Source organism: Podarcis raffonei, chromosome 3, assembly GCF_027172205.1.
Source record: "Podarcis raffonei isolate rPodRaf1 chromosome 3, rPodRaf1.pri, whole genome shotgun sequence".
In the NCBI taxonomy this organism is placed as follows: domain Eukaryota; kingdom Metazoa; phylum Chordata; class Lepidosauria; order Squamata; family Lacertidae; genus Podarcis; species Podarcis raffonei.
Window position 1 is genome coordinate 58,461,665 of NC_070604.1, and position 16,033 is coordinate 58,477,697.

Genomic DNA, 16,033 nt, shown 5'->3' on the forward strand with positions numbered 1-16,033 from the left:
CTGAAGCACAATGTACTGTTGCTTTTAACAGCTAACTGGTGTAGCTGGGAAATGACTGTAGAGTGGAAAATTGGCTTTCTGTTTACTAGAAAGTAGAGCTTATTGGGCTTGAGAAGGGGAAAACAAGCAGAGGGGAAGAATGCATATATTAATAAGACTTATTTGTCTTTCCATTAAAAATTGTTTTGATCTCTTTGAGTATAAAGAATATTGAATCTAAATCTTTGATCTGAGACCTTTAGCACAGCAGACATTTCTGCTTTGTGACATTTTCCCTCGCATTTAATTGATAAAAGGAGTGGTATAAAACATCAGATATGCATTTCATCACAAATGTTAAGAGCTTGATTTTAATAAATATTATACAGCTTTCAATTATGCTGTTCTTTATGCCTTTAAGGATTTTCTTAGCACTAAAAGGCCCACTACTTTCAGCAATCTGGTTCACAGCAAGGTGTTGAACTTGACATTTTATACAGCATAGATATTTGCATCCTTTGCCTTTTCAATTCCAAGCATGCTAATTGTGCATTTTCAGATGTGTGTGCATTTTTTTCACTGATCTTACTTCTACTTTACTTCTACTTCTTACTGCTCTTCTGATATAATGAAGAAAGAGGATAGGATAAATGTAAGCTGCTGTTATACATTTCAGTGGCCTCTTCTTCCCCAAGATCCTCCATGAGCTACCAGGTGAATAAGGAATCGGTTTTAAATTGCCATCAAGACATCAAATAATGTAGAGCCCAAGACATTCACAAGTTTGTAGATCAAAAACAGCATCTTACATTGGAAGGCCATAAAAAGCAAGACTTTACAGTATTCTGTTTCAAATGCTCCCTACCATAGGACTAATCTCCTATGGTCTGCTGTTGCTGCAGATGCCGATCAGCCTTCAAACACTGAAGATTGTAATTGAGTCTCAAGGTTACATCTGATGAAGTGAACCTTAGTCCATGAGAGCTTATGCTAAGGGGACAAAAGACCCTGTTGCTACTGCTGCAGCAGTGTGTTTAACTAGCATGGCTACTGGTTTCTGGGCCCTAGTTTTAGTTTTGCCCAAAGTTGTTGAACTTTTTTAGCAAAACCTCAAAAAATGGCTTGCTTCCAGATTTTCCCACACATTTGGCCGATTTCCACTCAGATACTGTTTGCAACAACAGTATTCTGGTTATGTACAGGAAATTCCAGACTTATGGCAACCCCAATCTATGCACAAATTTCAGGTGCTGTAGTACTCTGAGCTCTACGCTGGAACTATTTCCCATTCAACTCATATGCTTTGTCATTTTTCATTCTGCATAAAAAGACTTCCAGACTGTCACTATATTGGGATATGATTCAGTCACATGCTGGGAAATTCTGGTTGTGCAGTGGTAGGTGATTGGGAGCTCTTGCACAACAACAACAACAACAACAACAACAACAACAACAACAACAACAACAACACACACACACACCCTGTTGGAATTTTTTTGCAATGTCAGAAAACGCACTGGAAAGTATGACATAACACTTGCTTTGATGAAACATCATCTAGCCTCCCTGCAAACAAATCAGAATGAGGGCTTATTAAAGAGCCAGCATCATGTAATTTCCCCACAGACAAATCAAGAACAATGCTCAATAAAATATATTGTATGGAAGTGCCCATAGTTTATATTTTGCTAAGTTTACTGCTTCCAAACAACTTTCTAAGCATTAGCTACTATGACAACAAATTGTCTGACATTGGTCATCTCTTTAGTTCTGCTAAGACCCATTTCCCCATCAAAAGAAAACGTGCAAGACTATCTACTTAACAAAAGGAACTGCTCTGAACATGTTTTGCAATCCTCGTCTGAGGATTCAAATCTTACAGCTAACAAATCACAGGGCTGGATCAATTTTTTTTTTAAAAAAAAAGGGGGGGTTCACAACTTTTAGCAGGCTTAGCCTCATTGAGGCACTTCACCCATAATATGTTATAGCTGTCAAATGACATCTCTGACCATTAACTGCTATGGCAACAAATAACCCATGCCTGGCCAACTCTTTATACAAAGTCCCATTCTCCAAACAAAATGGAAATCTGCTGAATGGCTCTATTCAGTTGGCAAGAGGATTGTGTTTATGAGTGAGAGAAGGAAAGGTTTGTACTGCAGAAATTTGTTTTATAATCCTAAACTGAGAGTTTGCCATAATTGATTAAATGTTTGGGATTAGATGATTCCCCACTCTGTATCAAATATTCAGAAACACAAGATGGAGCCAAGCAGTCACAGTATTTGCAAATGAATTGGCTCAAATTGGGTCTTTGTCAGTTTCTTCATTCCCTTTTCTGAAATATCATTGAAAAGTCTCCTTGTCTCACCTTTGTAAATGACTGGACAGTTCCTGCAAAGCATCAGGCACACTAGTTGATTGGAAATGTAAGTGAACTCCCTTGCGGTATGGAAAGAGGTTGTTTCTGACAAATGGAAATGTCTGCCAGCAGATACATAAAATACCTAGAGAGCACCTGATGGGCATCCATCGATGTCATCTTGTCTATTGCAGGAGAAATCACATTGTGGGAGGCAAAATATCTGCAACCCTATTGTCCTTTGAAACAGGTTTTGTTACCAAGATGGAGTGAATCCTTGATATTCTGGTCAGGAAAACAAAGAAATGAAATCTAAAGTTAATAATTAACATCTCTCCTTTTCTCCCTTGTGTTATTTTTATGTGTCAGTATGTACATGTACATTGATTTCATCACTAAAAACAAGCCACCATATTTCACCTATTATGTTACTTTATATTGCTGTAACTTTCCCCTGCCTCATTTCTTTCTGTCTTTTGCTGTGTTCCCATAGCTGGGGGAAATTCATGAAGAAGATTGGGTTCTCTGCAACACGTTACAGCTGAAGTTCCCAAAGCATACCGTTACCTTTGGTGATAACAAAATGCATTTATCTTCTATGGCATTTTAGATAGTTTCACAGCCTGCTGTGTATTCTAATGAAACCTGTATCGCTACCAATTAGACACCTGCAGTAGAAGTGGGCTATGCAAATGCAATGTCCCAAATGCTATTTTCCATCTCGCATTAAGGTTTCAAACTAAATTTCATTGCAGATAATGGCTAAAGGCCTTCTCCCCCAAATTTCAGAGTGCTACATGGAATGTCGCCAAATATCTCCTACTGATTTTAATGGAGGTGGTGTGTTCGCATGTCTTTGAAAGTGCATTTGCATTGCCTCCTACATTAATAAACTTCCCCCTTTCAGGAAAAAAACCCCTACACTTTGATAGGCTTGGCAGAACTGTAGGTTATTGCTTCAAGCTTTTCATCTTCAGAGGCATGGAGTTCAAATGTGACTTAATATAAGTCACAGAAGACGTGAACAAACGCTCCCTAGTAATATAAATATGGTGCAAAATAAACAGCAGGTAACTGATTTATGGAACTGCATTTCTATCTAGGGGTTCAGGTGATAAAATAAACGATGAGAATTCAGCACACTTGATTTATGCTACATGCAGAATACCAAAATAAAATTATAGCTTCATAATTCAAAGTTACTTGCTTCATTCTTCCCAGACATAGGTCTGAGCCTAAAGTCACAAGACACAACCTGTTTTTTGCTACCTTCATCTTTCACCCTGTCACTGCTGCTGGCCTTCTCCCAAGCTGTACTAGTCATTTTTAATTGCTGTCCCGTCCCCCACACACCCTGGAAGATTTAAATTACCTTCATCATTGGCAGACAACAGAAGCCCTCTCCTGCCTCCCAATTTGTTTTGGGTTTTTGGCTGGGGGTTTTTATTAGACAATTGCCATTTTCTCATAGGCGTTGTGTTGAAGTCAATAGCAGCTCATGAAGAACGGCAGAGGGGCTGAACTGCTTACCTACCTTCCCAATGCCAGCTTTGCTGTCAGCTACTGAGAGGGGGGCAGCAAGACAGCAAAGGCTGTCACAGTGTGGGCACAGTGGAAGGAGCATAGGGTTGACTCTACTGTTGTGTGATAACACCACAGCTAACCAACTAACCAACAGTGACTCCAGCATTGGGAAGCCTGGTAAGTAGCTGCAACCACGTCCCTGCCCTGCCAGATGCTACTGAATGAAGTATAGGCTCTAACAGGATTTGATTTGTAACCACAGAAACACAAGCAATGCAAGCAATGTGGAGACTTCCAGAAAGTCATCAATGTGGGCTAGAGCAGGGGTCACCAACCTTTTCAGGCCCATGCACACATTGCAATTTTTGAATGACTGTGCTGGGCACTATGGAATGTGAGCCTTGGAAAGTACATAGAGCTAAAACAGGAAGCAGGAAAGGCAAAACAACATACATATCTGCATGGTCCTAAGAAAAGGGAAGTCTTTGGGATGTATCCAACTAAGTCGCAGACCCATCGAGCTGAAATAATTTTACAGTGGGGCAGGGGACATTGGTGACTGCATGCTTATGAAAGTTTTTCTGCGGAGTAAAATAGTGGCATATAGGTTTATAAAGCATTGTGTCAATATACCCCATTGAAAGCAAAGTAATAGTTTCACAGCTATTTAGATGTTCATTCCAATCCATGTCCACTTGCCAATCGTTCCTTAAAGTAGAATGAGACATATGGCAATATCTCCACAAGTAGCTGAGATCAGCTGGGGTAGAAAAGCAGGGGGGAGGGGGAAATGTACCAAGAAAGTAGATACTGATGCCCAGAAGCATATACAGTGGTACCTTGGATTACATACGCTTCAGGTTACATACACTTCAGGTTACAGACTCCACTAACCCAGAAATAGTGCTTCACGTTAAGAACTTTGCTTCAGGATGAGAACAGAAATCGTGCTCCGGCGGCACAGCAGTGGTGCTTCAGGTTAAGAACAGTTTCAGGTTAAGTACGGACCTCTGGAACGAATAAAGTACTTAACCCGAGGTACCACTGTACTGTATAAATCTGAGAAATGTCCAGCTGCTTTAATATATTTGGTAACAACTGTATTTGGGAAGAGAGTAAATCATTTTGCTATGTACTTTTAGTTCCATAAATAATTCTCAGGTTAAAGAGCACTGCAACATGCGTTGGCCAAGAATATACAGTCTTGATTATGGTATTTTGTAGTCGCTGCTTGCAGAATAGAAGAGGGAAGATTGGTTATTTTTTAATGAAAACTTCTATCAGTTTTCTTTTCTTTTGGGAAGAGCCTGGGAGTATGACAACTTTGTCTTATTGGACCAAAACTGCTTTGCATATGGGTCCGGTTGGGACAGCAGATAGACCAAAGGGACCGAAGGGACTATGTTTCATTCCCCTGGCATGGATAACAGCAGCATCTGAGCCAGCATTTATCCTTGCTTAATGTATGCATTATCAGTGTGATTGCATTAGCATCCCCCTTCATGGGTTCTGAGACTGAGCCCAGATATGCTGGCAAACCTTAGCTTCGGAATTAGGAAGAAAGGAATCCTCTCCATACCAAGTTGGACCACTGTCTGCACCAACTGGCTGGGGCTCTCCAGGGCTTCAGACAGGATCTTTTCCCATTCCTAACCAGGAGGTGCTAGAGATTGAATCTGGGGCCTTTCATTGAAGCATTCACCTTTTAAGACTTGCTAGATATGGCCAGATCACCTTTTATATCACAGAGTACAGTTAATAAGAAAAAACTGCATTTGGACAATATTTCGCAACTGTTACAGATGCAAGAGTTTCAGAACTGGACTTTTTAACCCTTCGCTATGAATGTATTGAGCACATGCCATTTGGGCCTTTTAGCTACTTTTAGGCAGTTGGAAAGCATGTCCTCTATAGCCTTTTCAATATTGCGGCCTTTTATTTATGCATACAACATGGAAGGGAAATGCTTTTCACAAAATAATACCTACTTTCACTTCACCGCTTCAGGTTTTATCTCATTACAGGAGCAGAAAATCAAAATAAAATAAGAATCAATGCATTATTGTAGAAATAAATCAGATGCAAGCAGAGAGAGAGATCAGAGTGGCCTGTGTAATATATTCATAAGCACCACAATAATAAGGGGGAAGTGGTGGAGGGTACCCCATAGAGTGCTTGTACACTCTATAGTCACTGGGCAGTATTGGGTTTATCTGGGTGGAGTCAGGAGTTTCCTGCTGCTGCTCTGTTCTTGTTTAAGAGACAAAAGAAGCTCTTGGCTAGCTCCGTGACATATGTTTCATAAGTAAGCATACTTGTGAGCTCATCCTACTGCTGCTAGGAGCCAGTTAGATGTTTCCTAGCAATTTCGCACCTTGTGCTTTACAGAAGTGCTTTGGCTGAAGTACATCTTCTTCCCAACAGATGCTTCTGTTTCAAGCATAACTGCCTCAAAAGTATTTTAATCTGAGGCACAATGGGGGCAATACAGCAGATGCCCTGTAGCAAACCTTGTGAATTTCACCTTCCTAGTGTGGCTTTGCTTCCTCAAAGCAAATGGGCAATCTATACGTGAAGGAGATTATTTATCACTGTTTGTGCATACAATAAAAGGAACAATGCCATGCTAGAAATCTGTTAGGCTGGAAAGGCTAGAACCTATTTGTGTCCACTTGCTGTGCTGGGTCAATGAACAAGTCCTGAGGGATTTTATCTTACAGTGGAGTGCTGTAATGTAACACTGGAACTCCTAAAGTACCAACTGAAAAGCTTCCTCTTGAGCTAGAAATTGCTCGATGCAGTAAACTTCCTTCTTCAAGATTACTCCAAAGCATTCTCTGGAATAATAGAGCCAGCAGAGATTTTCATTTCACAACATTTTTAATTTCTTTTAGCTTGTTTTTAAGTTTTTATGGTGTTTTTGTTTGGTTTTATGTTTCCATATGGTTGTAACCCGCTGTAATATATGTTTATGATACAGTAATCTAGACATATTTTAAATAAATAATGAACGTGGATAGGAAATGTAGTCTTATCTACCAGTGTTCTAAAAGGCAAAGCAAGAGGTGCTTACTGGTTTACTCTTGCCTCCTTCCTCTCTTCCAAACCATCATCGCTAGTTGCAACTATTTGTCATTTGGACAACCACAATTAGGTACTGTCGGAAGGCATGATGAACAGGTTTTCTACAAAGCAATTGTCAGGGACAGCATAATGATGGGTAAGCAGTGGTGATGTCACTCTTTCATCCTCAAGAAAATGTTGACAACTGGTCAGTACAGTTCCCCATCAGCTGTTCTTAGTATTCCAAAGGAGTACTGCTATACAGATGGTGGGATGGAAATGTCTGAATATCATCTAGGAACATATGCTGGTGCCTTATACTCACATAAGCTTAATTGTCCATTCCCCTTCAGCTGGTTTATATAATACTAGTCTGTGCTCTTGGTAACAGAATATGCAAAATCCCTGTTATCATTCAACTACTGCGCCGTTCCCAGTGGAGTGGACAGACTGGCCACCTCATCAAGCTTTCCACCTTTCATACATTGACGAATCAGACCTTGAGTTAGGTTACATAGGTCTTCTAAACACATCAGAAACATACTTGGGGACAAATCTTCATTCTTAAAATCTTAAAAACTTTAGAAATACTTCAGAGTTCTTTCTAACGAATATATAGTAAGTTGATTATTGTGAAATCAAACTGTTTTTCTAAAGCAATAATAGTGGGCAAGAAGGGCATATGAGCTTCCTCTAATATATGATGCACCCCCCCAAAAAAAATCCTTACACTGTAGCATGCCAAGAAACGTTCCCGTTCAACACCACGAACCATGATGTTACTTTAGCTTTTTGAAAGCATTGCATTGGCTCTGCAGGAACAAATAGTGGGAAATGTTTCTCATGGACAGGCCAGACATCTCAATAGATACTTTGCAATAATAATAAAGAATCACTCAGACAAATGGCTCTTTCCCCATATCTACTTTGCATATTTTAAAAAGAAACCTTGGGTGAAATAAACAGTATATTCTCATCAGAGTACATGTATTTTAAAAAGTCAATACCAAAAGTCTTTCTCTTACTTGAATAGATTGTCACATATTTAAAGCCCAGACACTAGCATACCTTTATTTTCAGGGTCACAATCCATTTATAAATATTTAGGATGCTGTATACCAGGACAAGTACCAGTGCTACAGTTGGATGTTTCCTATTTTCAGTATCAAACATTAAATCAAACAATTAACAGGAAAGTTTATATTCACTTGCTTTTTGAAGTGTAGGAGCAGCTTTTTACTTTCACTAACATATTTTCTGTGCTTTTGAGCTAAATGCCATTAAGTAAGGCTATTGTCCTCCCAGGGGACACCCGGTTGTTGAAGTCTCCATCAAAAAGGGGGCTTCTTAGAGTATGACAATAGCTGTCTGTGCACAGGCCCAGTTTTCATGATTCCTCTTTAAAGAAGAAGGGAAGAATGGTGCAGTATTAATAGTGGTGTGCCCACTTCTCTGTGCTATGATGCAGCCAGGGCTCATAGTGAGGCAAATATGTGAATCGCCAGCTCATTGTATTAGGTGGGTTTACTGACCCAATCACAGAACAGCTAGGGTAAGCCCTGAAAGAAGTAGGTTTGCCAGGAGGACTGAAATGTGCTGCCATGTTATGATGACCTTGTTTGGGTCCCAGTGGTTGTCTGAACTGACAAGCTATCCTCTCATGCTGGTGCTGGGACACCTTACGCTGGTTCATGGGAACTGCTGCCTCATGACTGGGATGCAAGATACAAATTCAGCTTCTGACTGCAACATTCAGGCTTGTGGTTATATATGGCTCATAAATAACCTGATTTTATTTTGTGCTAATGACTCATTGAACTTATGAGTGCTTCCTGGAAATTGGGGACTGTTACTGGAATCCATTAATGCATCAGAAGACTCATTAAGTCCCTGCATGACTACAAAAAATAAAAAAATGCTCATCTTCCTGTACCTAGGGCAGAACATTGTTTTCTGGGCTTTGGTTGTCTGCATATTAAATATAAAAATGTCTCTATATATGGTATTGTAGGAAATCTTCCAAGGGGAATGGCAGAGGTGTTCCTGAGCTCCCAGGCCTGGCAATTAAAATCTGGGCTCATGATACTTGCTTCAGTTACTGAATAAGTATTAACTTGTATCACTTTCCCATGTCCATTTTATATATATTCCTCTCCAGTTGTAGCAACGGTGTGGTGGTGAAGCAGTGGTTCTGACCTGCCCTCCTAATGGCTGAGTTACTACTGCTTACTGTGTGGGAGGAACAGAGGGGCAAGGTTGTGGGGAGGTCAGCACAGTACAGATGCCTTTGATTTCCCTTCCTGCCCAGCCTCTTTCCTTTAAATCCCACTGCTGGCAGAGCCAAGTAGCCACAGGGAGAGGGAAGAAGAAGGTAGTTCTCTCTCTACCATCTCTGGTGCCTGGCACATTGCACAACAGCACACCAAGAGTTAAGGCGCCAGTATGCCCCTTGGGAACCATGCCATAGTCATTGAGAAAACAAGGGGCACTGATGCCTTGTGTCTGCTATGCATCATTCCAGGAACCCAAGAGAGAAGGGAGGGATCCTCTCTTTTTCCTCCTCCTGTGGCTGCTCACAATCCAAGAAGTGCTGCCAGCAACACCAGTCAGTAAGTGGAGTTTGAGGAAAAGGTGGATCTGGGCCTGAAAGTGAAAGAGCCAGGCAGGGAGTGAATATTGGAGCCTCACATTGGCTCACAAATTAGCAAAGCTGCATCCTGATTTGTTTGGAACTAGCTCAGCTTAATTCCAACCCAATGCAAAAGGAAGGAAGAGGAGCTGCCCACTTCTAATCTTTTATGGATGATGGTTGCAGAAAGATGCTAAGTTTCACCAAAGATGCTAAGTAAATATTACCTACCTTTGTTCAGCTTTCTTTCAGGCTGTCAATATAATAGACCAGAACATCTGGAATCTGGCACCAGATCAGGTCCTTATTATCAGATGGCACACAGTGTTTTCAGGCTTCATTTTGGAGGAAAGGGGGGAATTCCTGTCTATGCACTGCTGTAATGGTTCTAGGGGTTGCTCGTGCGTAAGTTGTCGCCACTCCTGGCTGGGTTACCTGGGTGAACCCTTTCTGTCCGGACAGCCACCCATCCGTGGCTGTCTCAATCGCTGGCAGGATCCGTCAGTGGGCGTTTCTTGAACTTCTTCCAGCAAAGAAGTTCTTTGACGCCTAGTCTCCTCCTACTCTCCCTGCGCGGAAGTGGTGTGGGCAGCGGAGGACCCGTGCTCTCCCCGCTGGTCTCCGGCGAGGAGTCCTGGAGCCCCCTCACCAATTCCCCCATCTGCCCCCCTTCTCCACTGGTGCTACGCTGATTCCCTTTCCCAGCAGATGGGCTGCCTCTCTCCCTACTGGGACCCTCTCCGGCATCCCTCTGGAGCCTTCCCTCCGCCTCTGGCTCTGATGGCAGTTCCCTGACAACTACAATCGGGAGCCAGGAATTAGTTTTTATGAAATTTCGCATGAACCTGTTTAATTATTACACTGCTTCTAGAGAAGAAATTAAGCTGAATGGCCATAAAATGCACTTAAATCATATTCTAATCAACCTTAAGGATTCTGTTTACACTGTGAAGCTTTAAAATGTTCATTAAATATGCACAGCATTTTGCAAAAGCAGTATGAATTGCAACTTTTGATTTCTGAGGAAACAGTCTATTAAAAAGTATAGAATATTACAGTACAGGGCTTCTGTGGAAACCCACTGAGGCAATTTGTACTGGTGCTTAAACATTTTGTGAGACACATTTCAGATAACTTCCAGGAAACAAAGTCTACACATACTTAAAAGAGCTGAATATATCTTTCCCTGATTGGTTTTGCTGAGATATCTTCATTTTCTTTGTGAAGGCAAATATAAAATTAGAAGCAATCCTAATCTTTCGAAACATCGATAGAAAGTTGATTTCATGGCATGTGGATAATGTCTGCAAGAATGAAGCATCATTCTTGTTTTCCATACAATAACTGAGAAGGAAAAGCTCTCTATATAAGAGTTGGTACATTAATTTGCTTATTTTCTTCTTTCCTACCTGTTACTTTTAACCTTTAGTGTAATGTCTTTTAAATTACTAGCTGGCCTCATTCCTTGCATGTATTTATTTGAATGCAGACAGAGTACAATGAGTGATATACGGCAGAATACCTCAAAATTGGGTCTATAATCTAGCACTTGTGTTCTTTATCACCAGTATGAGGGTTATGCTTTTTTACCTAATGCTCCTGTTTTGTTTTGTTTTTGTATTGTGTTTTGTTTTTTGTTTTTTGTTTTGGATTTATGTTTTCTAAATCCACACATGTTCCAGTTATGTTTGCTTGCTTGCTTTGTTCTGTAAGAATAGCATGTGCAAGGAATGCTACTTTATTTGTAGACAGTAAACAGGTAGTTTAAAGATGAGGCAGTACTAGAACCGCAGCAATCAATTGTCAAGCTTAAGTGCTCCTGGCTTGCAAAAGCCTCTCCAAAACAGCCCAAAGGAAAGCCACACTACATAATTAAAGCATATGATTTGTGATTACTAAAATGCAGCTGTGACGGTTCAAGGAGTAGCTTGACCTGGTTGAATCTTGTGCTTGGTAAGCATGGCAAGTTTACTTTAGCATGCTGCTTGTCAGTCGCTCCTGGTACTAGGCGTCTGTTTCCTACTGTGTTTTGGAAGACAGGAAGAGATTTTGGCCAAAATCTATTGGGAACTACTTAGAATGTGCTTCACTGAGCAACTTATCTCCATTCTGCTACTAAGCCAGCCCCGTTCTCTGGATCTGACCTCAAATAAGGGAGTTCTCTCCTATAGTGGCGCAGACCTCAGCTAGTGATGTGTGAAACAATGCTAATCATGCCTCAAAAACCACTTGTGGTTTTCACATCTCCTTTTAAATGCTGAGGGGGGTGACAATGACTCAAAAGGGTTTTTGCACAGCCTTCTCTCATGCAAGCTCCCACCCGCCCCCATTTGCCAGAAAAGACCTTCCCTCAGCAGAGGAAGAACTGGTAGCGAGATCGTGAGTTCCTGTTTTTGCTGCTAGTTTTTGTTCTTAATTTGACAGGATTTACCCCAATGACAAATACACTAATATTCTGGATACTTGAACTGATTCATCTGGAGCAGCAATCACAAGCAGAAAAGGTTTAAGAACAAACCAGTAATATCCTTCTCTAGATTCTAGATTGGAAGTGACTAACTGCTTTTCAGGGGCCCAAGCATATCCTCACTCCAGCATCATGATGCAGTTTCCCTCCCTGATCATCAGACTGATCATGTACAAATCAGCTGAGAAGGTAGTCCTGGGTGCACAATTGAGAAAGTAGAAACCCACTTTTGACCACACCCAAGGTCAAGGGTAAATGTGACCCATAGGCAGTAAAGTTTACATGTCTCTGATCTAAACAAAGAGTGTTTCACTCTAGCCTTCTCTTTGTCTAATTGGCAAGACCTGTTTTCCTAAATCTCAGTTATTGCTGTGATTTTATTCATTGGATAAAAACAAAGAAAGGCAGGAACAGACTTATTTCTCACAAAACATGATAGTAAGAGGATAGTGGCTGTACCTTTTGCCTCCTATCTTTGGTTGAAGAGATGCTAAGAACTTGTTTTAAAAAATAAAGAAAGTTGGGCATCAGGGGAATGCAGGCCCAGGTGCAGCGAGGCTGTGGGAAGCCTGCAACTAACATGGGAAGATGAAAAAAAATCACAGGACAATCACTTTGGGATAAAATAGACCACAACTTTATTGATTACAGGTGAACATAGATCTTGGCATAAGCACAGCACCTTGGCATAGCACCTACCCCCGCTACTGGTTGATTTCTGAGCAGGGTTAATCCCAGATCACCCCTTGACATCCATCGTATTGGGGTGATTTCTCTAAGATCACAATTGGGGGGGTTGTCATGGCTCATCAGCCCCCATCTGGGCATCAGAATGGAAACACATCCCCTAGACCCATTTAATGGAGTACATTAAATGGAGTACACCAGTGGAGTACACCAATCCCTTTGAATGAGAGGGGGTCCCAACCCCCTTTGTCTTATTTCCTCATCCTCTTCTTTGGAAGTCAAGCGCCAACTGGACCTTGGGCAGAAGGTGCAACCTCGCTTTGTAGCCAGGGAGAAGACCTGAAGGGTAAGGTTCCTACTCTGGTCTGCTCCAAAGTCCCACCCCCACTGACCCACCCATTATTGGTCAAAATCACGGGTGAGCCACTATAAGCCCCTGCTCAGTGAGGAAACTGGTGTCCCCACCACCACCGTTGCTGCTGCACCAGCCCACAATCACTGCAGTTTTTACAGCTCATATTGGGAGGAAATAGCTTTCTTCTTCCTTGCAGACAAGCCATTCTTGTTCAATTGATAACTCCTGCAATGTCATGACATGCAGAGTTACAGCAGCATTATGGGATAACTTTGGGCATTCACAAACTGCCTTAAGGTTGGCACTGCTATGGCAGCAACAACCACTATTTTATTGGCATGCCCTCACCACATTACTTTTTAAACACTTTATCACCCAGTTGTGTATATAATACATCTGGAATCAGTAGTAGTTTCAGTGCCTATCCCATGCTTTGGTTTGGATGCTATGCCTAGGTTTATCCTATAATGCTTATGAAATACTGTGGGTCATAATGTCTGTTTGCAAGGTCAGTGGTTCATACCATTGGGCTATAAATTGTATTATCTCTTATTTGTACAATATAATTTCCAGAGTCCTCCTGTGTAAATATGAAATAATCCATTCTATAGAAAGAGGTAAAAATTAAACACTTTCCTTCAAATGAATGGGGTAGTGTTTTGTTTTGTTTGTTTGTTTAATATCTTGGCACAATATTGAAGGTATCAATTTCTATAGTGTTATTTTGCTAAAATAAATTTCCTTCAAAATAATACAGGAATGTTCTGGGTTCCCAACATACAAATGTATTTTGAACCATCTTTGCTTTGGAAAGAAAAGACTCCAATTTCTTCACATAAAAGCTATTTTTCCAATAGTGTCATCTGTTTCCTAGGAGACTCGATCACACTTGTGTTAACCTCTTTCAAGTTCCCCCTGGATGGATCTGTCATGCAATTAGGTTACTGAGGGGCTTCCATGACAAATAGGATTCTGTTTGCTTTTGATATACTTACGATCTGGAAGCTTTACTTAAGCTTTTCTGCTGGTAGATGGTGTCTTAGGAGTGCTGCATGCTGTTTTAACTAACAAACAAGCAAGCAAACACATAAAAATCTACCCCATTAACTCTCCAGCAACTTTGTTTCATTATTTTTCATTTATTTTTTTATTTATGATTTTTTAGACATTCTGTCCATCTTTACCCTCCACTGGAGTCACTCAAAGTGGCTAACAGAAGATTAAGAAGCAAAGAATAAAAACAGCAATAATTGTATCCAGTTCATTAACAGAATCTAAATACTGCTTAATCATCAAAGCCTCTAAGCAGTTTATATAATATGGCCAATAATCCAGCCATTCACACAAATGAAATGCAAACACAACATATCTCGATACTAGAAGCAGCATTTTATTTTTATTTTTTTAAAGGAACTAAGAGAACCAGAACTCACAATATCTGGAATACTAACAGTGTTTGATGAAGGGGGTGGGGTGGGGAGACAGGCCGCCTGATGCCGGCAACAGAAACAAAGATACAGATGTTCTAGCTTCTTGTGAAAGTGAGTTCCACGTACTGGGTGCTGCCACTGAAAAGGTCCTCTCACACATTGCCACCAAACACACCTCAGATGTCAGTGGCCTGCAGGGCCACACCAGCAGATATCAAATGATGCACTCAGGGAGAGGTGTTTTTTTCAAGGGCCTTGGTTCCAAACTGTTTAGGGCTTTAACGGTAATAACCAGCACTTTGAATTGCACTCTGTCATGAGCTGGCTACCAATGAAATTGATGCCATAAAGGGCTTACATTATCTCAGCTGGTCAAGATTTCAGCAGCATTTGGCGCCGACTGAAATGTCCAAGTGGTTTTCAAGGACCACTCCTCACAGTGTGTGTTAATGTATGTCCAGCTGAGCTGTAACTAGTACATGTATGGCAGTGAAGCCAGGGGCAAATGTGGGTGAAGCAATGGATGTAGCTGTTGCCTTTGTATAGGATGTGGCTTCCAGCCACAAAAAGTCAGAGATTTCTACACACACAGATCCATATGCATCGCTCCAAGCAAGCAGAAGTCTGTACCAGTTGCAGTTCCCAGACTATTTTCAAAAACAGCCTCATGCGGAGCACATTAAAATTATCTACCCAAGTTTACCAAAGCATGGGGCACTGCGGCCAGGCCCTCTGTGGCCAGGAATGACTACAAATGGCAAATCAGCCAAAGCTGAGAATAGGCAATGCCAATGACACCACGTGGGCTTCCAGGGACAAAGCTGAATCAGTGAATACCCTCAGACAATACGCCTTATTCCTTCAGAGGGCGTACAACTCTGTCCAGAATAGGAGACCTTCTAATTCACAGACCCCAAGACCCACCAACACAGCACTTCCACTTTGTTGGGGATTCAAACGCAGTATATTGGCCCTCATCCAGTTCATTACTGCTCTTGTTCAAAATGCATACTGATAACCTATTCTGCACCAGCTCTGTCATTTATTTATTCATCATTTAGCATATACAGTGGTACCTTGGGTTACAAACACCTTGGGTTACAGACTCCCTAACCAGAAGTAGTACCTCGGGTTAAGAACTTTACCTCAGGATGAGAACAGAAATCGCTCGACGGCAGCGGGAGGCCCCATTAGCTAAAGTGGTGCCTCAGTTAAGAACAGTTCCAGGTTAAGAACGGACCTCCAGAACGAATTAAGTTCGTAACCAGAGGTACCACTGTACTCAGATACTCTTGGAAGGCACTGTTGTTAGTAGCTGCAAAGAAAAAAATACTTTGTTGGGGATCTGCTGTTAGGTCTGCTAATGTGGACTCCACCACAACATTAATCACATAATGCCCCCACACAAATTCCAACTGACTAATGGTATTATGAGTTAGCTATGAGGAAATACAAAAACTGTTTGTCTCATGCCGAATTGTAATTCTTCTTAGAAAATTATGCTGTGCAAATGCTGCATTGATCTTGGGAAAAT

The 16,033-nt window shown here is 41.2% G+C and overlaps 1 protein-coding gene across 4 annotated transcripts in view; it reads left to right on the plus strand.

Annotated features, from left to right (window-relative positions):
- Nucleotides 1–16,033, plus strand: part of NKAIN2 (sodium/potassium transporting ATPase interacting 2) — a 451,605-nt gene that overhangs the window by 307,285 nt on the left and 128,287 nt on the right. The gene's annotated exons all lie outside the window — the stretch shown is intronic.